Genomic DNA, 16,694 nt, shown 5'->3' with positions numbered 1-16,694 from the left:
AGCACTCTATGATTTGACAATATTGTTCAAAGATCCCCCCACTATAGCCCTGTAAACTGCTTTATCCCTCTTGACGTTGCTTCCCACTCAAAATTTTTCTCTTTCTTCCATTCCATCCCATTTAAATTCCCATTCCCCTAGGTTTTAGTCCCATCTAATAATGAGGAGCAAAAAAAATCCCATTGTGCTAGTTCACCTAAAGTTGACCTTTCAGGATTTGGGGATGTCAAAAGTATTTGGGAGGCCTTTTGGTGGTGACCTGAATTCAAATCATGCCATATCAGAGAGGCCTGCCACTATGATGAGCCTTGATAGTAAAATTAAAGACTGATTCATAGCATCTATCAATTCAAGTCGCAATGGTTTTGAGCTGTCCCAGTCTCAAAGCTCTGGCTTTCACTGGCCCTTCAATAGGTCTAGAACATCACCAAATTAACAAGACATAAGCAGTTCAACCATGATTTGACCTTTACAAAGTGCCATTTTAACTAGTACCATAGGTTTACTAACCCTGTCTTTTTGCCCTCAGTATTATGCATCTCATCTAGAATGCTTCTGATTCCAAAGTTAAGAACTCAAACATACATCAGTAGATTGTTTAAGAAACCCCACTTTACTGTTTCAATCATTATGTTTTGCTTTGCACCAAATAATCATACTCTAAATAGAGTTGAAAGCCCAAGAGGAGCTAAATCACTTACCTATTAATAATATTCACACTTTTAGTTTGGGAGATAGTATAGCCTCCTTTTACTGACAGTTCTTATCTATTCTCTTAAGCACATCAACCATTACCTGTAAAAACTCAGGATTAGGTGATAACAGCCTAAGGAGCACAGTTCTTTCCTTACTTCTACTTTCTATTCCTTGCCAATAGGCATTGATAGCAACAGAGTCTATATTTTCTCCAAAAAAAGAGGCTGCACTACATGGTGAGGTAGTTTTAGAGATGCTTCTGTTTTAATAGGAAAGAGGAATGGATGGATGCATGTGTCAACAAATTTATATTTTTAGTAGTAAAGAAGATGTTACACACACATAGGCAATAAACAGGCAAGCCATTTACTGCCTAGCTGTTGTTATGTGTACATCTTTTTAATTCTAGAACTCTCCTCAGTACACAAGAGGTTTCTATGATAGCGTGCTATATTCCAAGCTCTATAAGGATGAGAACCATGTCTGTCTTACTCATCACTATACCTATATCCTTGTGGAATAACATGGTGCCTGGCATATAGTAGGTGTTCAATAAATATTTTTTAATGAGGTAACTGAGGCATACAATTATTTTCTTGGCATATTCATCTCTCTTTCTAGACTCCTTGTGCCCAAAGACAATGCCTATATTCCCAGAATCCACAAAAGTGTCTTTCACATGCTTAATTTTGGCCTGATCAGTGAACAAAAGTATTTTAAACACATATACCTTGTATCTATTCCAGATCCAGCTCTAACTGGCTAACCAAAATGTCTGTCATCCTGAATTCTATTCTGTAGACTCAATGGCAGTGGTTGAGTGAATGAAGGAGATGGAAAGAGTACACAGCTTTATAAAGAACTTACAAATGCCTTACAAGACCAAGAATTGTAAATGGAATATATGACGTGACATGACTGGTTTCCTCATTCGATCTCCCCATGTCAAGTCTGCCAGGACTTCCCCAAACGCACTCCTGCTGAAATAGATAACTAATGAAAAGTTGAGATTATTGAGTGAAAGGATCTAGAAGGTTAGGTTGTCCATCAGAGTGTAATCATGTCCATACATTTTAATCAGCTAGGAGAAGAGGAGGTGTGACAAGATTTCTCAGGACAAGCAGAAGAAAGTGAGGATACCATTTAGAGGCCAACATGTTGCACTCTTCTTCAGGAGAGACTTCACCCATGGCCTTTGTTTTGGCCTCTTCCCCACAACCCAGAGTTCATGTGGCCCTGCCTCCTCATTTGTTTATGATGTGTATTTGAACTTCAAGCTCTCTGAGGAACATATTTTTATTCAGTGGTTTCCCACTGTGGTCCTGATACCCCATGCACCGAGGAGTATTAGTAAGCTGAATAAATATGTAAGCCATTTCTGTGTACTAACTCTGTGTTCAAAAGTATATGATTTTGTGGTGAATAAAATATAAATTTCCTTAAAATGTTTACTAAGGTCATTATAGTTATTTATCATTATGTATTTTCTCTGTGAAAAATGCTGTTGGTAATTTGATAGAGATTGCATTGAAACTATAGATTGCCTTAGGTAGTATTGTCATTTAAAACTTTTTAAATTTGTATGGAAACACAAAAGACCCCGAATAGCCAAAGCAATCTTGAGAAAGAAGAACAGAGCTGGAGGAATCAGGCTCCCTGACTTGACTATACTACAAAGCTACAGTAATCAAAACAGCATGGTACTGGCACAAAAACAGACATATAGATCAATGGAACAGGATAGAAAGCCCAGAAGTAAACCCACACACTTATGGTCAATTAGTCTACAACAAAGGAGGCAAGAATATACAATGGAGAAAAGACAGTCTCTTCAACAAGTGGTGCTGGGAAAACAGGACAGCTACATGTAAAAGAATGAAATTAGAACATTCTCTAATACCATATACAAAAATAAACTCCAAATGGATTAAAGACCTACATGTAAGACTGGATACTATAAAAGTCTTAGAGGAAAACATACACAGAAAATTCTTTGATATAAATCACAACAATTTGTTTGGATTTGTCTCCTAGAGTGATGGAAATAAAAACAAACCAAAAAAAAAAAAACCACAAATGGGACCTAATTAAACTTATAAGCTTTTGCACAGCAAAGGAAACCATAAACAAAATGAAAAGACAACCAATGGACTGGGAGGAAATATTTGCAAATGAGGCAAGAGACAAGGGATTGATCCCCCAAATACACAAACAGCTCATACAGCTCAATATAAAAAAAAACCAAAAACCCAATCGAAAAATTGGCAGATCTAAATAGACATTTCTCCAAAGAAGACATACAGATGGCCAAAAGGCACATGAAAAGATGTTCAACATCGTTAATTATTAGAGAACTGCAAATCAAAACTACAATGAGGTATCGCCTCACACCAGTCAGAATGGCCATCATCAAAAAGTCTACAAATAATAAATGCTGGAGAGGGTGTGGAGGAAAAGGAACCCCCCTCCAATGTTGTTGGGAATGTAACTTAGTACAGCCACAATGTAGAACAGTATGGAGGTTCCTTTAAAAACTAAAAATAGAGCTACCATATGATCCAGCAATCCCACTACTGGGCATATATCCAGAGAAAATTCTAATTCAAGAAATACATGCACCTCAATGTTCATAGCAGCACTATTTAAAATAGCCAAAACATGGAAGCAACCTAAGTGTCCATCGACAGATGAATGGATAAAGAAGATGTGGTATATATACACAATGGAATCTTACTCAGCCACAAAAAAGAATGAAATAATGTCATTTGCAGCAACATAGATGGATCTAGAGAATATCATACTAAGTGAAATAAGTCAGACAGAAAAAGACAAACAACATATAATATTTCTTATATGTGGAATCTAAAAAAATGATACAAATGAACTTATTTACAAAAGAAGTAGACTCACAGACATAGAAAAGAAACTTTTTGGTTACCAAAGGGGAAAGGGGGGAGGGATAAATTAGGACTTTAGGATTAAAATATACACACTACTATATAAAATATACAACCAACAAGGACCTACTGTATAACACAGGGGACTATATTAATATCTTGTAATAACCTATAATGGAAAAGAATCTAAAAAAAGTATATATTATATATGATATATAATATATATATATGAATTACTTTGCTGTACACATGAAAATAATACAACATTGTAAATCAACTATATTTCAATAAAAATATTTTAAAATGTATATACTGGTTTTATTTTTTACTGCACTATCACTCTCTGATATTATAGGATGTACCTATTTATTGCCTGGTTGTCTACCCATTCAAATACAACCTCCCTGAGAGCAAAAAAAATAAAATTAAATTAAATTTAAAAATAAAGAGAGTAAAACTGTTGAAATTTTTCTACCTATGGAAAAAATTATTATTACTCAAAATTTTGTCTCTAGAACAAATCTCTTCTCTGTGCTCAAAGCCAGTATATCTAGCTATTTAGTTTATAGCTTGTTTAGATGTCTCAATGGCACCTCAAAAATAAAAACAAATTCATGATATACTCCCTTTTTTTCTCCTCAATCTAGTTCTATTCATGTGTCTGTTATACCCCCAAATGATATCACTATCCATTCAGTTTAGCACTCTCTCTCTCCCTCACCCCGTATATCGAGTCCATCATTGAGTTCACTTAAATATCTCTACAATACATCTACTTATTTCTGTCTCTTCCACTACCTCTGTAGTCTGTGGTTCCATCTTTTCTTGCCCGGAAAAGCAATAACTTATTAATTGGTCTAATCCTCATCCATTCTGCTCTCCCTCCAGCCTACTCAGAATGAGGTGTTTGAAAGAAAATCTAATGATGCATTTCCCTTGCTGAAAAATCTTCAGTGTTTTCCTTAACACTTATGGTAAAGGCAAAATTCCTTAAAGTGCTTATCAAGACTTCCCATGACCCATCCCTAATCTACATTCTTATTTGAATCATGTTCTCTATTATTCTTTCTTTCCTAACAACACTGGCCTTCTCTCAGACCTTCATATTCACCACACTCCCTCCCAATACAGGTGGTAACACATGCTAGTTCTCCTTTTACCTAGTTAACTTCTAATCATCCACCATAGCTCAAATGTCATTTTTGAACCATTCAGACTGTGTTTTCATCATATGATTCCAAAGCAACATATAGTTCTTAGCATTCATCTCAATTGTAATTCATCTCAAGAAGGAATTCTGCCAGCAAAATTCTGCTTTTGGACTCATATTACAACTCTTCCCTGAGTCTCCAGCCCGCCAACCTACCCTGCGGATTTTGAACTTGTACCACTACAATTACTTAAGCCAATTCTTTAAAATAAACCATATGTTTTATGGCTCTGTTTTCTCTGGAGAACCCTGACTAATACAGAAGACAAGGTAAAATCAACAATAACTAATGCCTCTTTTAAGACGAGGAGGATGCAATAGAATCTTTTTTCTCAGAATTACATGAGCCTGATACTTGTTTTCATTTTTTAGCAGACATCAGTTGCTTACATAATAAAATCCCATATCTGATGAGATTTAATGTTCCAATCAAGGAACACAAACTTTATTAATATATGTTATATACTTCTCACATAATAAAAATGACCATATTTTCTGACATTCGTTAAGCTTGGTGTGGTTCCCTCAAACTTCTCCTGAGTCTTATGCCAGTCTTTCTGTCAACCCCAGTGTGGAAATACCGGGAGAGAGAAAAGATAGCAGAAAGAAGCAGAGTTAGTCTTCATCCATTTGTAACATTATGCAGTGGAAAGGTAACCCTACTACACTATTCCCCTAAGTGTTCCTGGACTTCAAGGAACTCTGATGTTCTTAGGTTCTTCATATTAGCTCTCTTAACCTACCTCATTACTCAGTATCTATAGTCAGTTCAAACACCCAGACCTTTTCATGCTAGCTACGCTTTAGCTATGTCATACTCATCCTATACTTAAACAGCTATGACTGAGAAACAAATTGAAGATCTTTTCCAAATTTCATTTTTATAGTTTCAGCCAGTTTTTCTAGATGCTCATGACCTCTAGAGATCCTGAATCTGAGTTATCTCTCCACATTTATTATCATGTCATGAATATCCCCATCCAAATCACTAATAAAAACTGCATGGGACAGAATCAATAATAGAGTTATCTTAAAAGAAACCTCTTTCTCCAAGTTAATACCAACTCTTTAATTGGCTTTCTTTAGATCTAGAATTCAACCAGTTATAGACCCACTTAAGTTGTATTTTCATCTAGTATCTAGGTAGTCCAGCAAATACTTTGCAATATTACATTACTTACTTGTCTATGGAATTATATGTATTGTATAGAAACTGACATGATACACTAGTCTCTAGTAATTAATTCCCCTCTCTCAGTCAATAATTGCCATATTACCAACACATTAGTAAAAGAAGGAAAATCTTCACTTTAAACTCCTAAGAATAAAATAGCAACAATACTACCACTTAAAATTTGAAAAAAATACCTTTCTATTATTATTATCATCTCCATTTGACACACAAATTGACACTTTTTAATTATTATTCCAATTTAATAAATGAGTAAACTGAAGCTATGAACAGTTAGTTGACTTATCCAGAATCACAATGCTAATAGGTGGGGGAATATAAAAACAGAGCACAGACCACCTGGCTCAGTTTTATTTTTATAGTATACTAAACTGCCTCAGTAGACAAAAAATTTTCAGATGAATAAATAAGAAGATTAAGAGTCTAAAAATGACAGATTAAGGTGACATTAAGTCATTCAAAACTCATACACCTTTGCCTCAACTTTTACCAAACAAGATTCGTATGTATCCATTAACCCCAAAAGTTATATTAATAAAATACTGGTTTAACCCTCAATAGAAGGAAAACACATCACCATTTATTTATGTATATACTGGCATTCTTGTGATAAAAAGAAAAACACACTTATTTAAAATTTTTAGAAATACTAAGCCTCTGAATATCTTAATCTTTCTTTGGAAGTTAAATTCCTTTTTAAAGACAAAAGTCAATATTTAGCAAAAAGATTATGTATCTTTAAGGTTCAAGTGTCAACATGTATCCTTTGGGTGTGAATCTTTAATGAACTGATTGACTGAATTTTCCTTTTTAACATTTCTGATATCAACTTAGAAAGGGCCTAAGTATCACCTCTCTGAATACTGATAGAAACATTTTCAATTCTCAGTACTCTTATATGTTAAATTGTATTTGATTTACCGATTATAGGCCTCAGGATACAATTCAGGTACCTAGATTGCATAATCCCCAAAATAAGGATAGTTAGACGTACTCCCAGGGATTAATTCACTTCAAATAATTATTCTCCTTCTGTTTGACATAGCATAGAAATAGACTTGGTTATGTCTAGATACCAGTGCCAAATCATACTAAACTTTATATTTCACCAAATTAGGTGATTGCAAACGTATATGTGTCACATGGTTTAGCTTGCCAATTCTTTGATCAGGCAAGCAGGAGGTTTTGCCACTTTGGACTCTGCCTGAATTCTGAAGGGAAGATGGCTAGTATGCTGAGGTTAATCTGAAATGCAAGGTCAAGATAGAGGAACTAACGCTGCCTTCATCAAAACCACCACTACCTGCACAGTTTCAGACCTCATTTTCTGTTGACAATCTGCTTCTCTAATTCTTTTTCCTCCCAGCTTAAGATTCTTACCTGTCTTAACTTCAATTTGGGAATGTGCATCTAATATCCTTACTTCCTGCTTACTATACCTTGATTTCTAACTTCTCTTTTCAATAACCTGGTATTTTGGCCCAGTTCCTGATTACACTTTTTGCTTTGTGGTTTGATCTTGGTGTTCTTTACCCTGCACTAGATAAATGTGATTATGATGACTCTGCTATAGTGGCTTGGCAGAAGAATCTTACTGAGTTGCTGCTGTTTCAGCATGAACTCTTGATGCTAACTGATGGTTATTAAGTAAAAAGTACATTGACCCCAGCTTGTTCAGGGAGAAGGTTGAATCTCTTTACAGTTGCGAACTCTAAAATCATCTTCGACAATGGGGAAATGCTGCCTGTTAGCACTCTACTTTATCCCATTTACTTAAACACATACCATTACAATATGAGAGAAAAACATTTGGGGTTGCATGTTTTACTTAGTTATATAATTGATGAAGTCAGCAACAAATGTTAGGCAAATATAACAAAAGGGAATTGTAGGAAATTTTTTATTGAATAACCTTAAAATGGTTAGAGATTTATCCATTTTTTGAATAGGTATGGACTGTAGCTCAAGTAAATTAATAACATTTCGAATTTCCTTCTAGCATTCTGGTTCTATTGTCCTATTTGTTTTGTCAATAGAAATAGTCTAGTGTATATAAATCAGATTGCCAATGCTGTCCATTTTGGTACAACATAAGCATTATGATTCATTACAAATGGAAGGTGTGTAGAAAAACAAAATCAATGAAAAAACATTTAAGCAGATCTTTTTGCTTACAGCAAGGTAAACAACCATTATTACAAAGAGCAAAGTATTTGTACCTAAGAGATTCATGCAACAAAACATAGCCAGAGTAAACTTTGAATTTTATGGAAAATCATATAAAGCACTCTATCTTCCACAGAGATAGGAAAAGTAATATGACTTTTTGAAATACAGAGTTTCCAAGATAACTATCTGACAAAAGTGTCAAAGACAACTTCCTGATTATTTTTAACTTAGTCATCTTGGTTTTTTCTTTATCTATTTTCAAAGATAAAATGTCTCATAAGTGAATTTCAATTTTATATGTGTATATAAAATTATGTGTATATGGCTGAAAAGTTCAATGGCAAGTGACTGTGTCATATTCATCTGTATTTTTATATTATATCAAATATATGACTCAGTAAATATAATATGTGTGTTGAATAAATAAATGATCACCCAGCTGATAAGAAATAAAAGAAAATCATAATCAAGTAACTGATGAACTACCACATCTTCATTGCCATAGGTACACTGGCATATATAAAAATACCATTTGGTAATGTTACCACCACAAAGAACTTTTCCTAGTCAGAAGGACGCTTTTTGCAGATGAGAAACTTCTGCTTACCTCTGTACATCACCAGCGTAATCTCCCTGCATTTATAGTTAGTCCTAATTTTTTAAGAGTAGTCCTCAATGACACTTAATATATTTCTTTCAGCCCCCACTTGACTCTACTCATTCCTTACTTTTAATTGTCCTGCTTCACTTCATTCTAACATAGCTATTGTTATACTGCAGCTATTGAAGCCTACGAAGTTTTGCAGCCACTGAAACTAAGGAAGTTTTGTTGGGATAAGAATTGTTTTGATGTCCAGTTATGTTTCAGAAATGCAATCCTAGAGGTTAAAGCCTGTTGCATTATATTTCAATGGGAGTTTTCTTTCTTAAATTAGTAGGTTGTAGTTGTATCATTGCCTTTCCAAACAGGTCTTTACCTAGTTCCCCTTAATACTTCATGTGAACCCCAGTTCATTTGTTCGCTTCCTGCTTCCAGATTCTGTATATCCATGGGAGATACAACTTTTCTGTTTTTCTCTAGTGTACCTGTGCAAACCCTAACACTGACCAGCTGGCCACTTTTCCTATCCCTTGGCAATCTCTGCCAATAATTCTCCACTCCATTTTCTTCTACTGATTCTTCTTCTTCCACAAAGGACACAGGATGGACTGTTATAAATGAATTGTGTCAGGACTTCTTTTCTCTCACCTGAAAGCAAAGGACTGATCTTTCCAACTCAAAAATTTATAAGACTGTGATTCCCTCAATCATCCTTTCGGTCTCTGTGAGAGTTGAAAACTGTCATATTTCTCAGGAAAACTGCAAAAGGAATGACAAAATGAAGGTTACTAGGAGATGTGAATGACTGCTTTTTCAACTCTCATGCTTCGGGAGCTTTTATCTTGAGCCTAAAAGCCATAAATACAAAGAGTATAATAATTGCACATAAAATGAAAGACATAAAAGCCAGGTTGAATTGTAGCTTCTAGTTCCCTACGACCCTAGTTATGCAACAACACTTGATGTAACTGGGCTTTGTGAGCCAGAAATTAAGACGAATGTCCTGTCAAAGTGTTAGAATATTTGAAATTGTAACTGTCTCTGAAAATCCAAGTCCATGAAAAATATAAGATAGGTATTATTTTCTCCATCTGTCAGATGAGAAAATGGCAGCCTAGAAAGATTTAGTGGAGGAAGCCTAGGAAAAACAGACCCCAGGTGATAGAGCCCACATGACCTTTCTCCAAGACTAGTGTTCTTTCAACTATATGTTCAGTCTCTACCTCCTCTGAACAGGCCTTGAAAACCACATAGCTAATGAACTCCCAAGTCACATCTATCCTTCAAATATTCATTAAAATTCCTAAATCAAAATGCATAATTATATTATAGAAATAATTAACATTATGTGGGAAAAATCATTACTCTAAACATTTCAATCAGCAATAATTGTGCCTCAGATAAACTTCATGAGCTGTGATATTGCCACTGCACAAAGATACATTAAAAGTTGATTCAGAAGAAAAAGTTGATGTACAAACCACTGGAATCAGAAAAAAAATGTGAATCGACGTTTTAATATAGCAGTTTATTATTTTCATCACTTTTGTACAACCTTTGATGACCTGAATTAACTGTGTAGCTTCCAACATTTAAGAAATCTGACCTGCCTAGTTTCACTTGATGAAATACCTTGCGCCATGACAAACATCTCTACTAACCTTATTCTGACATTTGAAGAAACAAATTCTGACTATGTACAAACAACAAGCAACTGTAATATAATCCTTGAAAATTACCTTGTTACCTAGACAAGAGGGTGAACAGTCACATTATTAAATAAAAAAACAAAAAGGATGGCGTGTTCTTGAGTAGAAGCAGTGCTAATCAATCCAACATGTTTAACACGACTGAACTTCTAAGAGTTGACAGGGACTCAAATGGTCAACAAATCCTGCTGATGGTCATTTATTAATACTTTGAGCATGTGTATGCCTTTTCTGCAATTTGTCTCTGATAGTCCAGCAGTACACTCATGCCCAGCCTCCTTTGGGGCAGTCACAGATGTCTCCAAGGCAGCTGTACTGGATTCTAGAGTGTCACTTATGGCAGTACCACAAGAAAAAGCTGACTAAGTGAAGCACATGTATGAGCTATCAGCATCTTGTGCTTGTGCTTACATGTTATAGATCCATGGTAATCACTGTCAGTAAAGAAGAAGGAAAATGAAGTCAGTTCTTCATATTTTTGTATCACACTTCAGATAGCAAATGGTAGATGAAGTCATTGCCATGGTTACAAAGATAAACAAGAATTGAATGACTGACCTCTGAGAGATATATATAGACATATGTATATATAACATAAACCAGACCTTTCAGTTACCATTCATCCAATTATAGACTAAAAAAAATTGAGGTGAAAATCATAACTAGGAATAGGCTTGTAATAAAATCTCTCCATGTGTTTAATTCCAGAAAAATCACTATATTTTCCTATACCTTTTTATTAGACTGTATATAAATATATAATATCTATCTATATAGGTACAGAGCTCTACATGCATCATATATTTCATATTATTTAATATTCATAAAAATTCTGTGAAATGGGCATGATCATTTTACCATTTTACAGATGAGGAAACTGGGAAATAGACAAATTAAAGGATAAATAACGAAGTCACACAGCTACTGTGTTTTAAAGCTGAGATCTGAGCTCAGGCTCTTCTCACTACATCACATTTCAAGGTCAGCTGGACCTAGAGCAAGTAACTGAGGATAGATGAGGTTGAAATATTCAGAAGCATCTCTGAATACACAGTTTTTGTAGAAGTTCATGAGGATCCCCTGGAGCTCAACTGATGTTGAGTCGAATGCCATTCTGAGCCACTTAAAAAGAAATGAGTTTGCTTTTCCAGAAAAGACAACTAGTGTGCCCTTTATCTTTCATGTTTGGCACCTCCAGGAAAAGCTCAAAAGTGGCACCTTTTTTTAAAAAGCTGCAGAGTTCCCACTAGACCAGCATTCTACATTGCCTTTAGGCTATGAAGCAAGTACAGGGGTGAAGGAGGAAGGGCGAAGTACAGAAATCTTATTTGCTCATATAAGAAGGCATAACTGGGTTTTATGCTGAATGTACCCTTGCCTTTTTACAGCAAATTATCCGAAGGCTTTTGGTTTAAGGCAAAACTTGCCAAGCTACAGCTGGGGCCAAATCTCACCACAGCCAGTTTTTGTAAATAAAGTTTTATTGGAACACAGCCACATCCACTTGGTTATGTATTGTCTATGGCTGCTTTCATGCTACAAGAGGAGAGTTGAATAGTTGGGGCAGAGAATATACGTCTCACAAAGTCTAAAATATTTTCTACCTGGACTTCTACAGAAAAAGGTTGCCAATCCCTGGTTTAAGGAACAAAACCTCTCTGTTTATGAATCTCTGTGGGACTGCCTCCTGAGGCCCTCAGCCTGTAAGTCAGATCTTTTAGGCGTTTCTTCTTGGCTATAAAACAAGACATGTGCTTTGCATTTGGTTAGCAAGCTTCTTAATTGTCTTAATTTGCCTAGAGAGCCTTTGCTAAAGGGTGCTTAGTGATATTTTTAAGGCACTGAAAAAAGTACATACTCTTTTATTTATTTTGCCTCTTTAGAATTTTATTTGAGCCTTTAGAATCCAACTTTCCTTTTCTTTTATTTTTATTACTTCAAATGAGGAATGACAATGGTTCTGCACAGATTCCTTTAGCTGGCCTCCTCCTCCCCACCCCCAAAGACAAATGAAACAATGTTGTCATTACATTCAAGTTTAAATGGGAGATGATTTTCCCAAGATTCAGAGAGAAAAGTTGCTCTAACAAATAGTTTTTTATATTTGTTTAAACTATGCATACCCATCCACATGTCTAGCACACTCATGCAGATCCACTGGGCACTTCTTCCTCAAGGAAGTTCCACCCTCCCTGGCCTTTATATTACATGTTCTTACCTTATGATAGCACAAGTAAAATACTCTCTGCACAGAATTGGTTCAGGCTTGTCAAGCACCAAAGCCAACCAAGTCAGCTACAAGAATTAAGAATTGGTCTATGTCTTCTTAATTCTGCAGGAGCCCAAGCCCACTGTTATCTTCATAAAATACTTCTTTTCATTCCCCTAGTAAATATATTTCATATAGATACTACATTTGCAGGCCTTTCCTGGTCATTTTCAGCAGCTGCAGGCATTTGCATATCATTCTGCACAATCATTTCAGATGGTTCCCTTTCCTTAGTCACCCTTTTTAGGAAGGCTGGAGCCTCTACACCTAAAATTACTGCTCCCAGCTTCTTCAAGGACGTCCAAGTTAAAGTTCTAGCTCTAGAAATCAATAAGGTCAGGGAAGTGATTTAATTTTAGACCATTCAGATACTGTAGGAGAAAATATGTATACTCAAAGCTAGAGTTTCCAGTGTTGATAACATTTAAAACTCAGTCAAGTTACCACTCAACTAATTATGGAGTAAAAAAGCAGGAGGGTGAAAATCATATCTAGGAATAGAGCTGTAATATAATCCCTCCATATGTTTAATTCTAGAAAATAACTAGATTTTTCTATACCTTTTTATAAGACTAAATGAAAGGAAGTCCAGTGGGGGAATAAAAGAATCTGAAACAAAGCTAACTTAATTGATCTACTTTATATCAAGGGAGGGTTTCCAAAGGCTTCTCTCAATACTCTGTTATTCCTAAATTGCTTCTCATATCATAAAAATATAAGAAGTTAGCTAAGGTTGGTGTCTTTTCTAATAAATTCTAATAGAAATTTCATGTAATATCTGAAACATTTATATTAACATATTTCCATACAAATAACCCAATGAAAGTTTAGTATTAGTTGTTTTGTTTGTTTGTTTGTTTATACTGCAGGTTCTTATTAGGCATCAATTTTATACTGACAAGGGATTAATCTCCAAAGTAAACAAACAGCTCATACAGCTCAATATCCAAAAAAAAAACAAATAATCCAACCAAAAAATGGTCAGACGATCTAAATAGACATTTTTCCAAAAAAGACATACAGATGGCCAAAGAGCACTTGAAAAAATGCTCAGTATCACTAATTATTAGAGAAATGAAAATCAAAACTACAAAGAGGTATCACCTCACACCAGTCAGAATGGCCATCAGCAAAAAGTCTACAAACAATAAATGCTGGAGAGAATGTGGAGAAAAGGGAACCCTCCTACACTGTTGGTAGGAATGTAAATTGGTACAGCCACTATGGAGAACAGTATGGAGTTTCCTTTAAAAACTAAAAATAGAGCTACCATATGATCCAGCAATCCCACTCCTGGGCATATATCTGGAGAAAAACATGCTTTGAAAGGATACATGCACCCCAATGTTTATTGCAGCACTATTTACAATAGCCAAGACATGGAAGCAACCTAAGTGTCATTGGCAGATGAATGCATAAAGAAGATGTGGTTCATATATACAATGGAATATTACTCAGCCATAAAAAGAACAAAATAATGCCATTTGCGGCAAACATGGATGTACCTGGAGATTATCATACTAAGTGAAGTAAGTCAGACAGAGAAAGACAAATATATGATATCACTTTTATGTGGAATCTTAAACAAATGATACAAATGAACTTATTTACAAAACAGAAACAGACTCACAGACTTAGAGAATGAATTTATGGTTACCGGGGGAAAGGGTGGGGAGAGGGATAGATTGGGAGTTTGGGATTGACATGTACACACTGCTATATTTGAAATAGATAACCACAAGGACCTACTGTTAAAAAAAAAAAAAGAATATAAAAAGAAAAAAGCTAGAAATAAATGGGAACGTCCTCATCCTAACAATGGACATCTATGAAAAACCCACTGCTAATATCATAATTAATGGCGAAGGATTGAAAGCATACTCCCACAAGACCAGGAACAGTACAAGATGCCTTCTCTCACCACTTTTATTCAACACTGTATTGGAAATTCTTGCCAGGGTAATTACACAAGGAAAAGTAAATTAAAGATGTCCGGATTAGAAAGGAAGAAGTAAAACTGCCTCTATTTGCTGACTTCATGATCTGTATAAAACTTCCAAACAATTCACAAAATCATATTAGAAATAATAAACAAGTTCACCAGAGCTGCATTATACAAAATCATCATGCAAAATTCAGTTGTATTTTTATAATAGAAATGAACACTCTGAAAATGAATTAAGAAAACCATTTCATTTACATTGGAATAAATAAAATAAAATACTTAGAAATAAATTTAACCAAGTAAGTGCAAGATTTCTATACTGGAAACTACAAAGTTGATAAAATAAATTAATGATAAACTAAATAGATACAAAGATATTCCATGTTCATGAATTGGAAAAGTTAACATGTTAAGACACCAATTCTTCCAAATTGATCTACACTTTCCTTGTAGTTCCTATCAAAATTCCAATAGCTTTTTTTTCAGAAATGGAAATCTGATAAGAAAAGTCACATGTAATTGCCAGGGACCCCAAGTAGCCAAAACAATCATAAAAAAAAAAGTGGAGAACTAATACTTCTCAATTTCAAAAATTGTTAAAAGGCAAAATAATCAAAGCAATATGGTTCTGGCAAAAGATACACACACATGCACACACAGAGATATAGTATCTTGATGTATATATATATATTTTTTATATATAAGATATATATATGATGATGATAGATAGATAGATGATAGATAGATAGATGATAGAATGATAGACAGAATGAATGAATAGATTCAGGAGTTCAGAACTGAACTCTCATATTAATGGTCAATTGATTTTCAACAACAGTGTCAAGACAATTAAATGGAAAAGAATAGTTTTTTCACCAGATGGTGTAGAAACAAGTAGATATCCACAGGCAAAATAATTAATTTGGAAACCTGCCTAACTGTTTACAAACATTAACTCAAATTGGATCAAAGATTTAAAGTGAGACCTAAAACCACAGAATTCTTAGAGGCAAACATAGACTTAAATACTTGTAATATTTGATAAGTCAGTAAATACCTAAATACAACATCAAAAGCACAAGCAATAAAAGAAAATATAGATAAGTTAATTTCATCAAAATTAAAAGTTTTGCAAGTCAAAGGACACTATCAAGAAAGTAAATAGAGAGTCATATGTTGCCAAGGTGTTAGGCCACAACGTGATGACCAGATGGCCGTGTGACTGACAGGGTCTTGGTGCTCCAGCCAGGTGTCAGGCCTGAGCCTTTGAGGTGCGAGAGCCGAGTTCAAGACATTGGTCCACCAGAGACCTCCTGGCCCATCGTAAGATCAATTGGTGAGAGTTCTCCCAGAGATCTCCATCTCAACGCTAAGACCCAGCTCCACTCAACGACCAGCAAGCTCCAGTGCTGGACACCCCATGACAAACAACTAGCAAGACAGGAACACAAACCCACCTAATAGCAGAGAGGCTGCCTAAAATCATAATAAGTTAACAGACACCCCAAAACACACCACCAGATGCAGTTCTGCCCACCAGAAAGACAAGATCCAGCCTCATCCACCATAACACAGGCACCAGTCCCCTTCACCAGGAAGCCTACACAACTCACTGAACAAGCTTAACCCACTAGGGGCAGACACTCAAAACAATGGGAACCACGAACCTGCAGCCTGCAAAAAGGAGACCCCAAACACAGAAAGTTAAGCAAAATGAGAAGACAGAGAAATATGCAGCAGATGAAGGAGCAAGGTAAAAACCCACCAGACCAAATGAAGAGGAAATAGGCAGTCTACCTGAAAAATAATTCAGAGGAATGATAGTAAACATGATCCAAAATCTTGGAAATAGAATGGGGAAAATACAAGAAATGATTAAAAAGGACCTAGAAGAACTAAAGAGCAAACAAACAAGGATGAACAACACAATAAATGAAGTTAAAAATTCTCCAGAGGGATCCAGAGCAGAATAACTGAGGCAGAAGAACGGATAAGTGACCTGGAAG

General features: G+C 35.3%; 1 pseudogene; it reads right to left on the bottom strand.

The window, feature by feature from the left end:
• Nucleotides 1-10,081: 10,081 nt before the first annotated feature.
• On the bottom strand, nucleotides 10,082-10,205 carry LOC118889329 (annotated as a pseudogene).
• Between the last annotated feature and the right edge of the window lie 6,489 nt (nucleotides 10,206-16,694).

Source organism: Balaenoptera musculus, chromosome X (genome assembly GCF_009873245.2).
Source record: "Balaenoptera musculus isolate JJ_BM4_2016_0621 chromosome X, mBalMus1.pri.v3, whole genome shotgun sequence".
NCBI lineage: Eukaryota > Metazoa > Chordata > Mammalia > Artiodactyla > Balaenopteridae > Balaenoptera > Balaenoptera musculus.
The sequence above is the reverse complement of the archived record's forward strand: the minus strand, read 5'-3'. Positions and strand labels throughout refer to the sequence as shown.